This window comes from Larus michahellis, chromosome 2, assembly GCF_964199755.1.
Source record: "Larus michahellis chromosome 2, bLarMic1.1, whole genome shotgun sequence".
Lineage (NCBI taxonomy): Eukaryota > Metazoa > Chordata > Aves > Charadriiformes > Laridae > Larus > Larus michahellis.
In genome coordinates, this window is record NC_133897.1 from 151,861,057 (window position 1) to 151,875,930 (window position 14,874).

Below are 14,874 nucleotides of genomic sequence, written 5' to 3' on the forward strand. Positions count from 1 at the left end.
TTTATACTATTTTGCCACCTGCTGTAATTATTGAAGGTGTCTAATTTTTTATTTAATTTTTGGGGGGAAAGATTCTGTGGAGCATTGCAATATGTAAAACAGAAAGTAAGAGATTTCCTAGTACCCTGGACACTCAGCACTTCTAACTTAGAGGGATTTTTAATATGAGTAATGGAAAGAATGAATTAAGAACCTCAGGTTGTCCAATAAATTATGCCGGCACACATCTCCAGTTCTCCACAATTCTATAGTTGTTTAACATATGTATTGTGTAACATTTAGTCATAGATTTGGAAGTGAGTTTCATTGATCATTCATATCTATACCCTTGCGCATGACATATCTACTACGCTAGGCTTTTGTAATAATATTAAAGAGGTCACCTGCACAAAAAATACACATAGACTTAGTCTAAGAGAATACAGAGTTACACATAATGCAGATTATTACTAAGTACATTAATTATTAAAGTACAGATTATTACTAAGACTGCACAAAGTCAATGACTACAAGAGAAGTATGAGATTTATAGATGTTTTCCCAAAATTTAACATATTATGATCAACATATTATTTAATATATTATGCACCAAAATATGTAAGCTTATTTTAAAAGTAAGCACATCAATGTTTATTTAAGTAACTATTATTTCCTACTTACACTATAGAACTGCAACATTTATACGTATTACAAATAAATAACAAATGTCAGAGTTGGCTGTGGAACTGGTCCCACTGAGCTCAGCAATCTGGGTAACATAAACACAAAGTGGCAGTACTAAGATTTAATTCAGATGCCTTCTTTCTGGGGAGCTAATACCAGCCTACAGCAACGTATTCACCTGAAATGCGTGTGGCTTATATATTTACTATGTTTTGAAGAAGAAATCTTGGTCTAAATTGGTTATTTCCCTAAAAAAAACAAGTATCTTGCTTTTCAAGATACACTTAATAAAAATAAAAGAATTAGCTCTAGAAAGCTAGGAGGATTTTTATGGACTGAGTAAAGGGGAAAAAAACCAAACAAAAAAACCCCACCTGAATACAAAAAAAATCAATTATTACCAGAAATTAGGGATACTTTTCCTCCTCATTCCACAAAAATTAAATAAATATTTCTTTAAAACATTAACTACTGCATAATAAATGAAAGATAACGATTTATTTTTTTTTTCCATAAAATCATGGAAGTTTTTAAAATTTGTGCTTTAGGCTGATCAGGACTCCTGTTTATATCTTTAAATAAGCTGCTGGCTTTTAATTTAGAAAAAAGTATTACTAAAACACAGCATTACTAAATTTCACTGCACTATATTGACAGATCTTGCAAATTTTGTGTGCAAGAGACTAAAATAGTGAAGCATAGCAGTGAAATTTCATCAAATGTGAAAAGGTTCATAATGTTAACACCGGTCGGAAGTAAAAAAGAAATTCTTAAGGTAAACTTAGACTAAAGCAAGTAGTAAAACCAGTCATATATTAATCTGCATTCCTCCCTGCTGAAAACACAGAACACACTGTATCTTTTGATTAGTGTTGGCCAGTCTGAGCAGTTCGTATTGGATAGAAACTCTGTTCTGGCCACTTAAATACTACCTGCCTTGAAACTTGCCATAAACAAGAGAAACACCCTGTGCCTTATTTAAAACATGCTGAAATCAATTCTAGGAGAATGATACTTAAACGGAATTTGTAATCTTTCTTGAAGTGCTCAAGAGATAAAGTTGTTCCTATAAAGTTTGTTGTTAATTGTACATCATACTGTTCTTACTAGATTGTATCATTCTGCAAAAGAATTGTGTATGGCTGAAAAAGAAGGTAAAGAACCACCCCGATCTGTTTGGAAATCCTGATACAAAGTGTTTGGGATGTTTTAATAACTTAGTAATAATTATGCAAATTAACTTTATAACATGAGATACAAAGGCCAACCTTTTACTTATTTTTTTTTAATATATTTTTCCTTATTTTTCCTTTGCCTTCTTGCATACTTCCATGTTTGTTCAATCTACCTCTTGCACTTTTAGCTTTGTGGTCAAATTGGTGCAACATGGATTGGGTAAGTGGAGTATGAAATGGATGGAAAACAGGCTGTTTTGCCAGGCTCAAAGAGTGTCCATGATCCAAAACCCACGTGGCAGCTGATTATCAGCAGTGTCCCTCAGGGGTGGATGTTGACTTCAATATTGTCACCTTCATTAAAGATGGGGACAATAGGACCAAGTAAGCTCTTGGCAAGTTTACAGAGACTGGAGGATCAGTTGATATGCTTTAGTGAAGCAATGCTATTTAGGGAGATCTCAGTAGGCTGGAGAAAAGGCCTGAAAGAAACTTCATGAAGTTCAAAAACGGAAACACAAAATCCTGCAGCTGGGACAAATCGATCACAAGAAAAAATTTGCTGGAAAGCAGCTTTGCAGAAAACGAATAGAGAAGACAAACCTCTCCCTGGAAGCATGCAACAAAAGCACAAGTGAAGCATTCAGAAGTTGCAACAAGCAAAACTCCAACTGCATAAAAGAAAAAACTAATTCACTCAAGGGTGGTCAATGCCAGAACAATTTTTTCAGAGGTGGTGTGTTATCTCCAATCTTGGAGATATTCAAAGCTCTAAACAGCTTGATCTATATTACTCTTTTGTGAACAGGGAGTTGGACTAAAGGTCTCCAAAGGTCCTTTCCAACCTAAACTATTCTATGACTGTTTTGTAACTTTGCAATTTCATATTAAATACACTCAGACTTAATTTAAAAAAAAAAAAAAAAAAAAAAAGATGACTGTGTTAAGCCTGATTTTCGCATTATAGCACTAGAATGCAAAAGATAGGTTCTCTGCTCCCACAGTGGATGTAGATAAATCACTATTAAGTCTGGATTTTAGGCTTTTAAGTACTCAGTTTCTAAAAGTCTGATCCTTCATTTTCAGAGTTTGTTCGGCAATTTCCAAGGCTCTATTAATAGTATCAATTCTAATTGAAGGATTTATGAAACAGACTGACAGACAAGGTGAGCTACTACTATAGAACGAACCATGAATGTCATACAGAAATTCCCAATAGGTTTATAAAAATAAATTAATGTATTCTCAATGAATAAAATTTATGAAAGGGAAAGCACGCCATTAAAAGCACTAGGATTCATGAAATGATATATTTATTTTTACTTTCTCATAAATAAATAATAATTTTGTTTTCATTTGTCTAAAATATGCAGGAAATTTTGTTTCTATGTTCTCTGTTAAAGTACTACTTTAAGGAGGCATTTTAAGAAAGACAGAAAAAAAACCATCCATAATATTGCTACTACATGATATGTGCTTTATTTATTCATGTAGTTGTGTGACATTATCTTCAATATCATCATCAGGATAATAAAGCAGTGATGATTTCTTAATGCAAATACACTGTAATGCTACAAAGCTACTAACTTAGAGTAGTTAGTATAATTTGTGCCACGGTCTTTGGGAATGTGATTGGGTAAAAATAGGTTAAAACCTTGAATAGGTGTGCGTACTGGATAAGTCAAACATAGATAAGTTTTTGACACATCTCTTGCTCTAAATTTTTTATTTATATCTATATAAAAATCTCCAATATTTTGTTACTGCTGTTGAGAGCAAGGACTTCAATCAGTTTTGTATCTCTCATCTACATTTCAAAATATACACTTACCTCTATAGAGCATTCCAACAAATGTAACTAATAGATTAAAATACAAAAGGACAGCTGTCATTTTAATTTGATTTTCATTTTAAATGTTGGTAGAGGCTTATATGAATGTAAATGGTGGTAGAGGTTTATATATTTTTTTTTTAGTTTTTATTTATTTATTTTTCTTACCTGTTCCATTATTTGTTAGACAAATAGTATGTAACATACATTTTATGAATAAATTTGCTATAATAAATTTTATTTTGACTCACTTGATGTCATATATTTGCTTCAAAAAGTAGATGGAAATTTTTTTTTTTTTTTTGATAAATCAAATTGTCAGAATAAGAATGCTCAAATATGGAAATATCTTTTTTGGGGCAAGGTTAAAAAACAATTATATGAGAAGGAAACCAGAGAAGAAAAATCTCAGTACTATATATGATTATGGAACTAATGTATTTCTTGAGAGCTAAAATATACTAGCCATATATTCAAATGGAGTTTCTTAATCACAGCTTTCTGTAATGTCTGCTCTGCTACTTAGATTTAGTTTCAACTGCCTGACTCTTGCCCATCATTACTACTGTTAAAAAATGTGTTTGTTTGATTTTAGAGAGGATCTATATTATAATAGTCTTGATAGGGTGCGTTCTGTACTGCATTCTCAACTCTCTTTTTGCATCTTTATTCTGTTTGGGTTTGGTGATTCTTTTTAATATTTCTTTTCATTATCTACCTTCAGTCTATTTTTTTTCTTCTTTTGAAGTAGCTATACTGTTTTACTTGTTAACTGTCTATTCCAGTACAAGAACTGAATTTTTTTTCCTATTATAAATTCAGGGACCTCAATCACTACCTTCATCATTCCCCATGAAAATTTGTTGAGTAAGCAAAAAGCTCAGGAATTAGAAAGTCCCTTATATATTTACTATCATGCCTGCAATGCAGTCTTGAGAGCTTTCTGCAAAATAAATGGAGCAGGCTATCACAATTCCCCATAAATTCATGTATGGGCTCTAAAGTTCTTTGTGACATATTAAAATTGATAGATAATGTAAGAAAAGAATACATCAGGTTTTATTCTGTTACAATCATTGTAAACGCACAGTTGAGAAAATACTTCTCTTATGGTCACATTGTCTTGAACAACTAGTGAGGTATGATTTGTAAATGTAATCAATTAAATTACTATAAACTACATGTCTATTATCTAGTTCACGCAGCATGACAGGTGCAAGAATGACTGTGTAGCATAAACCTGTGTGTGATCATCTGAGAGCTTTTTTTCCCTAATGAAGGTAGAGAAATGCAGAGCCCTATTTTATTCTTTCTCTGGGTAGTGTTAGCTTGGATTTTATTAGCTAGTTTGCTAATTACGCTACAATCAGTCAAAAGATTTGTGCTAGATTAAGAACTCAGACAGTTCCTGACCAAACACTCCAGCTTCAGGATGGAGATGAATGAGACTCGATAGGTGAGGAATTTTGGACAGATGAGACACACAGAACGTGTATGTCTTTCTGTGTGGTCAGAGTGGCAGAAAGTGTTTGGAGCTGAGTGTGTTTGTGAAGTAAAATTCCAGATTGTGTTCTGATTTACATTGGGGCATGGTTTTGGAGCACATGAATTGATTCCTTTTGGATGAAACTAAACTGGAAGACACAGTTCTGAACTACACTACAGCAACTCTGAACTAAGAATATCGCTGAAATATGAACAGTGTTGCTAGCAGTGTTTCAGTACCAGCTGTTTCAATCTTTATATCAGCTCCTTTTAGTCTATGTTACTTGCTAATACAGAAATAGCCAAAGAACCCGCAAGTGAGACTTAGATATCCATACAAAATATTCTCTAATGTAAACTTTGAATATGAGACCACCAATTCTCCAGAAAACATGTGCTAATGCACAGGCACAAGTTATACTTACTCTGGAAAGTTAGTTATCTTACCCCATTCCTGCTATGTGACTTGAAGGAAGTGGGGCAGAATCTTCTTTTGGAGTTTCATAGCAGCCAAGCCATGTAAATTCCCCCCCGCCCTGCCCCCAACCAGTTTGGATTTGTCCTAAGAGCACTCATATGATCAGATTCATATGTTCTGAGCAGTTAAGATGAGATGAGGTAGTATCTTAAATCATCGCTTGACTAGCTGTACATGCCTGTAGAAAAGCTGCTACAGAGCTGCAGAAGCCATTAAACCAGCATTCGGTCATACCCAGAAATTTTAACCACAGATCTGTCTACAGGTTTCCTTGATATGAGGTAGAAAAACATTTTGATACATGTCTTTAATAATAAGGCACTTAAAAACATTTGAACAATAAATCAGATAATTAAATTATTGTAAATTGATCATTCCTGCCTGAAAAATAGAAAGTTACTGCCAGGGTCCAAAGGTTTCTGATAGTTCAAAAGCCCAGGCAATTTGATATGTGACTGTAATGTCCTAGATGACAGCTCCATTTTCATGCAGGAAAGATACTTTGAGACACGGCATTAAAAGTGTGACAAGGCAGTAATAGACTGCACTGATGCCGGGATCAATATAATAAATGTCTTGGGTTTTCTTGCTGTTCACAGTGATTTCTAAATTTAGTTTTCTAGTGCATGTCAAGTCCAATATCAGTAAAGAGTCTGAATCCCAACTCTGAGACAAAATTACTTCTTCATTTTGATTAATTTGTGCATGTCTTCTGGAAAGAAAAGAAAGGCGAATATTTTTGTTTATTTGAGAATTATGGGGGAAAAAAAACCCAAAGTTTTTTTTTTCTTTTTTTCCTTTTTTTCTTTATTTTTTTTTCTCCCCAGAGCACAAAATCAGGGCAGAAGCTCTAAGCTTTTCAAATTTCAAGCTCTTCATAACTCATCTCATGTCAAAAATTTTTTTTTCTTAACCAATTTAAACCAACATGTACTTCCAAACTCCTATCACTTTAAATAAAGGCTTCCTATAATTGTTGGGTCTTTCAAATTTGCATCAGCATGAACCAATCCTGACAGACTGCACCTTCAAAATTCAAGCTGTCCCAGACTCCATGTAATACCTTTACCCATATGGACACTGCAGTCTCCCTGCATCTCTAATACTGCCTGTTTGAAAATCAGGTCAGCCTGATTTGCTATCTCAAATCCAACCTTCTATACAACTTTTCCTGAAAAAGAAAGAATGAACCAGCCACAGTCGTTTTATTCAGTCTTCTACCAACAGAAGCACTGCTGAGATAATTTTTTTTAATCTATTTTTAACTTCTGATTCTCCCCTACATCTAACAGAGATTTAGGAGCATAGCCATTATAATTCTTAAGTAAATTCTAACCCTAGACTCAGTTTGTTGACTTTGCATGACTTCATAGATTCTATCTAAGTTTGACAGTTATTGTTTGAAAATTAAAATGGGAAAACATTAAGAATAAAGCATAGAATTAGAATTTTATCTGGGGCAATGCACCCCTTCAACACTTAACTTTGGGTTTCATTACTCTCAGATTCTGCAACAGTAAGTAAGTTAGGAGGTGTAAGATAGGTCAGGTTTATTTTGCACGGAAAAATAAACCCCAACAAACAAAACACCCAGAAATTAGTAAACTGGGGTAGACCACAGTTCAAATCTCTCCTGTCTGATATGAAGCAGAAGATAGAATACATACTGATGTGGCTTCTCACATAGAATTTCCTGACTAGTTCAAGAGTCAATAGCTCAAAGAATGCAATACTTAGGCCTAGCTTCAGTTTTGTTTCAAATAATGCTTCACTATTCTAAATGAAATAAAAGCTTGGAAAGAAAATGGCTAAATCATCAGTATAAGTTTCTGTTGCAGATATTCCAAGAAGACCAGACAACAGATGAAATTCTTGAAGGGATTTCTGGAAGAAGAGAAGGTCCATGTTGAATGTCTAGGGCTAGGACAGCAGATTGGCTTGCTTCTCTTGTTGCTGTATGAACTGAGAGAGATGCTGGAGCAGTACGTGCTGTGGATTGTCAACCGTAGCTTCCAGGTAACATGCTCCAAACTTTCTCAGAGCAGCAGCAGCAACCACCTTAACAATCCAAGGCTCTGGAAAAGCCAACGGGTGATATTGCTGTCCAAAGCCATAAGAATGGTACTTATCCTGCAGACAGCAGGGCCCATCTCCACCATACCTCTATAACTCTCAGTGAACCTTTCTGAGTCTTATTTCCCTCTTACACTGACCAAGTGCATCCTAGCACCAAGTCTGGTACCACAATTCAGAACAGGAAACAGGTGACTGAAGAAAGGTTTCATATTGAAACAGGAAGGATAACATTCCTCCCCAGTAGCCCTCTGTGGGGATCTCCCTGGCTGCCTCTGGGACCACATCTTGGGCAGAACACAAAAAGGGGTTTGTAACATAAAGTTTGAACATCTTGACACCCCAACTGTCTTATGTACTTGTCTTTGCAAACATTTAATTTTCAAACATAGACTGTGTGCATATGCTATTGTCAAAACAAGTGTTAAGTCAAGTAGATTGTTCTGTCTTGAAAAACAAGTTCACTAAGTGAGTTACAGTTTTCTTGTGAATCTGTGCACCTGTGCAATCCCTCAGTGGGGATTTTGCTGGCTGTCCCCAGGCTTACAGAAACAGCCAAGCCACAACTTGTAAAGTTGCATGAAGAGATGCACACTGGAGACTGCTGCCAAGGCCTTGAAAAAAAAAAAAAAGAAAAAGAAACAACTGTCTGGTTTGTGTTTGCATCTTTCTCCTGCCACATATTCATGGTTTTTAGTTAAACCGTTATATATATTTAATGTATATTTGAACTCATTAAGAAATTCACTCCATGCATAGTTCAATCGGTGTAGATTCACTTGTTACATTTTCCAAGAAGGCTCAACAATAGAGGTAGTTCCGAAAGACATCACAAATTCGTGGTTTCCATAGATGCCAAGTCAAGTCCCCATATTACTAAATATTTATCATGTTGGTTTTGTTTTGTAGTGCATACAATTCTGTATGAAATTTGGTGATTTATACTTCTGTTTCCAACAGCAATGGTTTGTATTACCAGTAATGATAAGTTTTATAATAAATTTTAGAACCTGATAACTCAAGCTGGAAAACACAGACTACTTGGCTAACTGCATACTTAAATATTATTTCATTGCTGTTGTATTCGGAATTTGTATCCTGATTATTTTTATGCATTCTCCTGATTGTCAATCAATAGTATTTAGTAGCAATTGTTAACTGAGCTTTTTAAAAAAGTTTTGTTCAGATTGTAAACTGTTATAGTCTCACATCTTTTTTGTGGGGGAAAGGGTTGAGACCAAGTTCTTTCCTAAGGGACTTTATTTGATTTTGCTATCAAATACATTTCAGTTCTTAGAGACATAACAGACACAGATTTAAGGAGATAACCTAATTTTCTTTTTTTCTTATTGTTTTTGTTGTCAGTTTATATTAGTTACTAAAATTCATTTTGTTAATACACTCTGAAGTACTACACTGCTCTTATCATGTTTATTGGGCAACCTTATGAGCTATTTTTTTCCCAGTTCTTAAGTAGATCTCTTTTTCCATAAATATGAACTCTTCAGTTCTGAACATCTATTATCCCTTAAGCATTTGCCCATAGTTTTGGCACTGAGTAGGAAACCCAACCCCAAATAAATTAATTGACATATGGTTTCAGATAATTGCTGGAACTCAGCAGAAAATGGATACTGTGACAATATGTAATCATGCTGGCAATGCATTCCAGCTGGGGAGAAGTGTTTTGAAAATCTTAATTTCATTTAGATTGCATGTTTTGGGTTTGGTTTTTTTTGGAACTATAGGGGTTTTTAAGCTTTTTACACCAGATCTACCCCTATTTCAGATGGCATATTTCTTTATGTGTGTATATGAATACAGGGGGGTAGAAACAGCTTCTCAGAAAGAAGCAATCACCAGGATCTTGGACCACACACAAGGGCTACTCATGCACTGAAACATCTTACCAACGATCACCCATTTTTTAATACCATTTCTACTGAAAAGATCATTAACATGATCTGAGTGAAAATACATGTTTGATTCTTTACAGAATAGCGTGCAACCTATTCTCTTGTAACTGTTAAGGATACAGCTGTGCAACAGAGAAAAGCACTGCTGGTTTGCCTTGTCCTTCATTTTGCACTCTGGGTGAACTAAAATCTTCTGAAGAGAGGGGGAGATTGCTCTTATCTTAAAAGTTAAATTTTCTGTTTTGTCTTTTAGTATCACAAATTGTATACATGCATTATAGCCTTACAGTTTCAAAACCCTATTAATATTTTGGGAATTCCTAAAGATAAGGCCAAATTTGGAGGTCCTGATACCTCGTAAAATAAGGTGTTTAATCTGTCTGAAGTATTCAGCTTTTGTTGACTTGTTGCTTTATTATTTTTTTTTTTTGTACTATAATTGAACAGTTTGGGACTGATACAGAATTGGCCTCATTATTTGGTAACCACCTGTCCACACACTTGAATGACATTACTCTGATCTTTGTAGATAACTAAAATTTTTTATTTAGGAAAGCATTATAGTATGGTCACTTGCAAAAAGTTACAGAACACTGTCAGAAAACAGCTTCTGTTTTCTTTAATCTCATTACAGAGATTACACCTTCCCAAAACAAAGAAGAATTAAGATCTGATTCTCACTTTCATTTTCATTTGCAAGGTTTTAAAATTCCTCTATGTAAATGCATTATATCTCAGACTGTATGTCTGAATATGTCCAGACAGTAACTGAAGTTACCAGTCCATCAATATTTTTTTTTCCACAGTCATATATAGAAGACTGAAAGATGAGCATTCCTTCAGTCAAATGTCTTTGCTAGATCTATCCTTTACGAGACTAGGCAGCTTACTGGAATGCTTTTAAGAAAAAAAGAAATATTTCTATGGCAATAGAATAGCAAAACCATCTCCAAAGTAGCATTAATGCAATACAAGAATTTGACAGTGAAAACAGAGAACAGAATAACTATGGCATCTCATTTTTTTACCATTGGAAAATGGTTTTCCCAGTCATAGGACTGAATGTAAATTCCATGCTGTTTTCTTCTGTATTTTGTACCTTTTTGGAGAATACTGCAAAACCAGCTAACTACTACTCTTCTACGTGCAAAACATATTGTAAGAAGTTATTTCAATGAGACAGGATGAATTTCATACACATTTAAAGATGCAAAATGTCACCTTTACATAGTTTCATCAAAATAATTCAAGTAAACCTCAGCTGATGAATTTGCCAGCCCCACTGCAGTTTGCCTGTAGTTCTACGTAAGATTACAAACAAGGACTGTAGAATAACCAATGGATCGTATAAATGCAGAGGCTAATTTTCAGGGTGAAATCTCCACAAGTGGCTTGGGAGGTGCTTTTTTGTACATAGAAGACAAAAAGTAGCAAGCCCTGGTCTCATGCAGTTTTGCTTACTTATTGGTAGTAACAGTTATGCAAGGACGGGAATCTCTTCATTGAGATTATACTCCTTATGCAGTCAATCAAGGCACATAATTTTGGTCCCAAGGAGTCTAAAGAGGCAAACTGTATTATTGTATTAACTGATGATGAAGTTAAAGAGAACATTTTTTGAAACAGAAAAGTAGTTTCATTTATAACATTATGAATCCACGTAAAGATATTTTTGCACTTCCAAATTTATTTTGCTTCATAAACAATTACAAAGATTTGTAATGGATTTTGTTTGCAAATAAAATGACCTGCCAGAATTACAACTTTTATCCAAGAAACTTAAAGTACAATGTTCAATTTTGTATTGCTTTAGCAGAAAACAATTTTTCAGATTCAGAGAATAGATTTCACACATATGAAATTGAAATATGAACTTAAAACATTAATCTGAGACACATGACATTCCCAATTTGGAATCCAATCAGCTTGAGCTCTCTGAAATGCCCTGTCACAAGTCAGATAAAGTCTATTTTAAACTCTACATCTGTAAATTTAGTGCAAGTGAGTAGGCTTTGCACAAGTCACAAGGGTTTGGCCGACTATGTTGTATGAGGTTTAAATTAAGGAAGTTCAGCCTTCAGTATAATTAAAATAAGATATTTTTATGGTGATATGACCAAGAGGACTATTTATTTATTTATTTATCATTTCAAAAGTACTTATACATTAACCTGTTTCTTTCAATATTTCCTTTCTGCTTTCAGTACCGTAACTCCAGGTCTCTCTAGCTACAAGCCGTTACCTGGGCATTTTACATGGCAGCATTAAATCATAGTACTTGCCTGCATGAAATACACATATCCTAAATACTACTGAATTAAGAGGTAATAGCTACTGAGCAGTTAATGTCATTTACAAACCTATGACAGGAATGACATTTTTGCCATTGAAAGACACAGAAATGAGTCTTATTAATATCTGCTACTTAGAAGAAAGGCAATGATTGAGAGAAGAAAATAAATTTATTCAATGGCTTCTTTCTTTTAAGCTTCTTGATGTTAAAACCAAAACAACCATCCAACCAAGCAAAAAAAACCACACAAAAAACATACACAAACATACAAACAAAAAAGAAAACACACACCAACACCACCCCTAGCAAAACTAAAACAAAAACACTGGGCTAAATTTAGAAGTGTGAACACTCACAATTATTTCTCATAGATAAATAGTCATGCTGAAATCTCTAAATTCAAAGGACTTTGAGAAAAGTTGAAAGAAATAAACAAATCAGAGTATGAAAACATTTAAGATGAAAAGCCGGTTCTGCTATGGAATAGATTTAAGGAAGAATAAATCCTATCTTGCTGCTTCAGAAAAGTGAAGAAGTTATGTTAGGGATCGCTATACCAGCAGTGCTAGTAAACAGTGCTCTGAGAAATAAAACAGTTAAATTCCCCAAATCCATTACCAAATCACTTTCACATTAAACATGTCAGAAGCAGAGATGTCTGCTAATGTAAAATTGGAGAAAAGAAAAAGAAAAATACAAGAGGGTGTTCAGTGTCAAAAAATCTACCTAAATGATACTGTGGTGAATTGAACTAAAAATTCCCACCAAAAAAAATAAACACCAAGCACCCCTAAAAAAAAATCACAACAACAAGAACAGCCAACCAACCAAAAAAAAAAAAAATAATCAAACACAAGACATTTAGAATACAGTGTGTCTATAAATCAGCACTAAAATATAGAAAGATGACTTGTAAGCATTTAATCATTAAATGTAATCAAAGTAAGCAATATCATGCATTATAATTCTACACTGGAATTTAATATTACTAAAGTTAAGCCATCCAGCTAGGTATCCAAGACAAGTTTTCTAGGCTTTTTCTGTAGTCTACAGAGACAAGTAACTCCAAAGAGCTATTCACCCAGTTTTAAAATAATGAGGGACAGATGTAGTTTGACAATAGAGTAAATCCAAGCATTTTAAGGCATATCCTGTTACGTAAGAAATTTCTGTCACATGATACGAAATACTGATAGAGCATCTATTTACAAAAAAACCCTCGCTAATACTCAAAACATATTTACAGGTTAGTTCTGCGCTGGCTGCCTTATAATGCTCAAAAAAATGCTCTATATGTGCTGTTTAATTAGTCAGAAATGTGACTGCACACTTAGGCCTGAGCAGGACGCAGTCTGTAATGCTGAGTGACTCAGCAGTGCAGCTATTAATGGTGAAATAATGGACGATGAAAGATGATTACATATCCTTCCTTTCTGCGTGAATGATAAATGGCACCTGAACTGTTCAAGCTAGAAGAGAGAGAACTTCCTTTTAACACCAGATTCAAAGGCCTTTGAAATCTATGGAAATAATCTCAACTTCAGTAGGATCTGATCTGATATTACACACTGAACACATATTAAAGGGACTAAAATATTGTTTTAAGCACACACAATTATTATCAGCCAATTTTTTGTACTTTCGTGTTCCCACTCAACTTTTTTCATTTCTCTTTCTCTCTCTTTGCCTCTTTCAGCTGCTACTTTCAGCTAGGTGAAATGGAGCAACGTCAGCTGAAGAAAATGTTTCATTATGCTTAATACTTCTGTCTGACCCTGAGATATACGGCTCATGTCTCTGGCACGGACACACTTGTTCCCTTTCTCCTTCACTTTTCTTGAAGGTCTAATTGGCTATTTTGTGCAGAATTTACTGACCAAATGAAGTTACTGCTGATTTCATTGGTGGTTCTCCAGTATGTATTGGGCTCTTCATGCTTTGATTCTGACAGTTCAGAGAAAATGTGCTGTAAAAAGTACTCCTGTTTGCATATTCCTTTTGGCTTGTTGTCAAACTTTCATTCTTCTCCTAATTTAAGGGAAGAATGCTGGCATCTGCTCTATAGCTACGTTATTCAACCTGTTCATCCCATTTAGATGTTTTCCAAAACATCTCTTATTGCAATCCTACTGGTGAATCCCCAGAGGTTCTTATTTTTCTTTTACATGTATATGCAAAGTTCTTAAATATTCTGCTTTATTACACATCTTTTGGTACTTTGTTTCTCAGGCTCTGTGGGCTCTGCTTTCTATTGTGTTCCTTCACTCTCATCTCAAAGGAGACTGCAGAAACTAAGACATTTTAAAGATTGCATAGTCATGGTTTGCAGATTTCCAACTAGAAAATAATACACTACACATCAAAGACAATAGTAGACCAAAGGTCTGCTCTGCCTAGTGATGAGATGTGAAGTCATGAGTAGTGGCATTGATTTCTTTGTTTACATTAGATGTATAAAACAAGCTGTACTTTCAGTAGTCCAAGATACATGATGGTGGTGGAAAGTACAGAAGCATGAGCAAGCTGATCTCCCTTATTTCATCCCAAATCCATCACTTTCTCTTCTCCCTCTCTGAATAATGCACAATCGTACTGACTTAGAATTGTATTTCTACTATTTATACAGCATTTCAGCTTCTCTAGGCTTTCCCTCCCCCTCCCCCACCGCCTTCCGCTCTACTTTGGCGAAGAATGCTATCTCACCTGTAATTTACACTACCAGATAGAAATTAATTTTCTGTGTATATTGTATTATTTGTAAAGGACCCAAATTCAAATTATATCATGGTGAACATTTTCACTCATTAAATAAATGACAGGTGCAGAATTATGTATGAACAGTTGATAAAATTAGATCAAAACCTGTAAGGAACTGATAGATTTAATTGACTTTTTAGAAACAGATTTTTAGTTTAAGGATTAAGAAAATAATTTAAAAAATAAAGTGTTCAAGGTCTTAA

General features: G+C 34.4%; 1 protein-coding gene across 3 annotated transcripts in view; it reads right to left on the minus strand.

Annotated features, from left to right (window-relative positions):
• Positions 1–14,874, minus strand: part of CSMD3 (CUB and Sushi multiple domains 3) — a 684,352-nt gene that overhangs the window by 215,437 nt on the left and 454,041 nt on the right. The window lies entirely within an intron of this gene.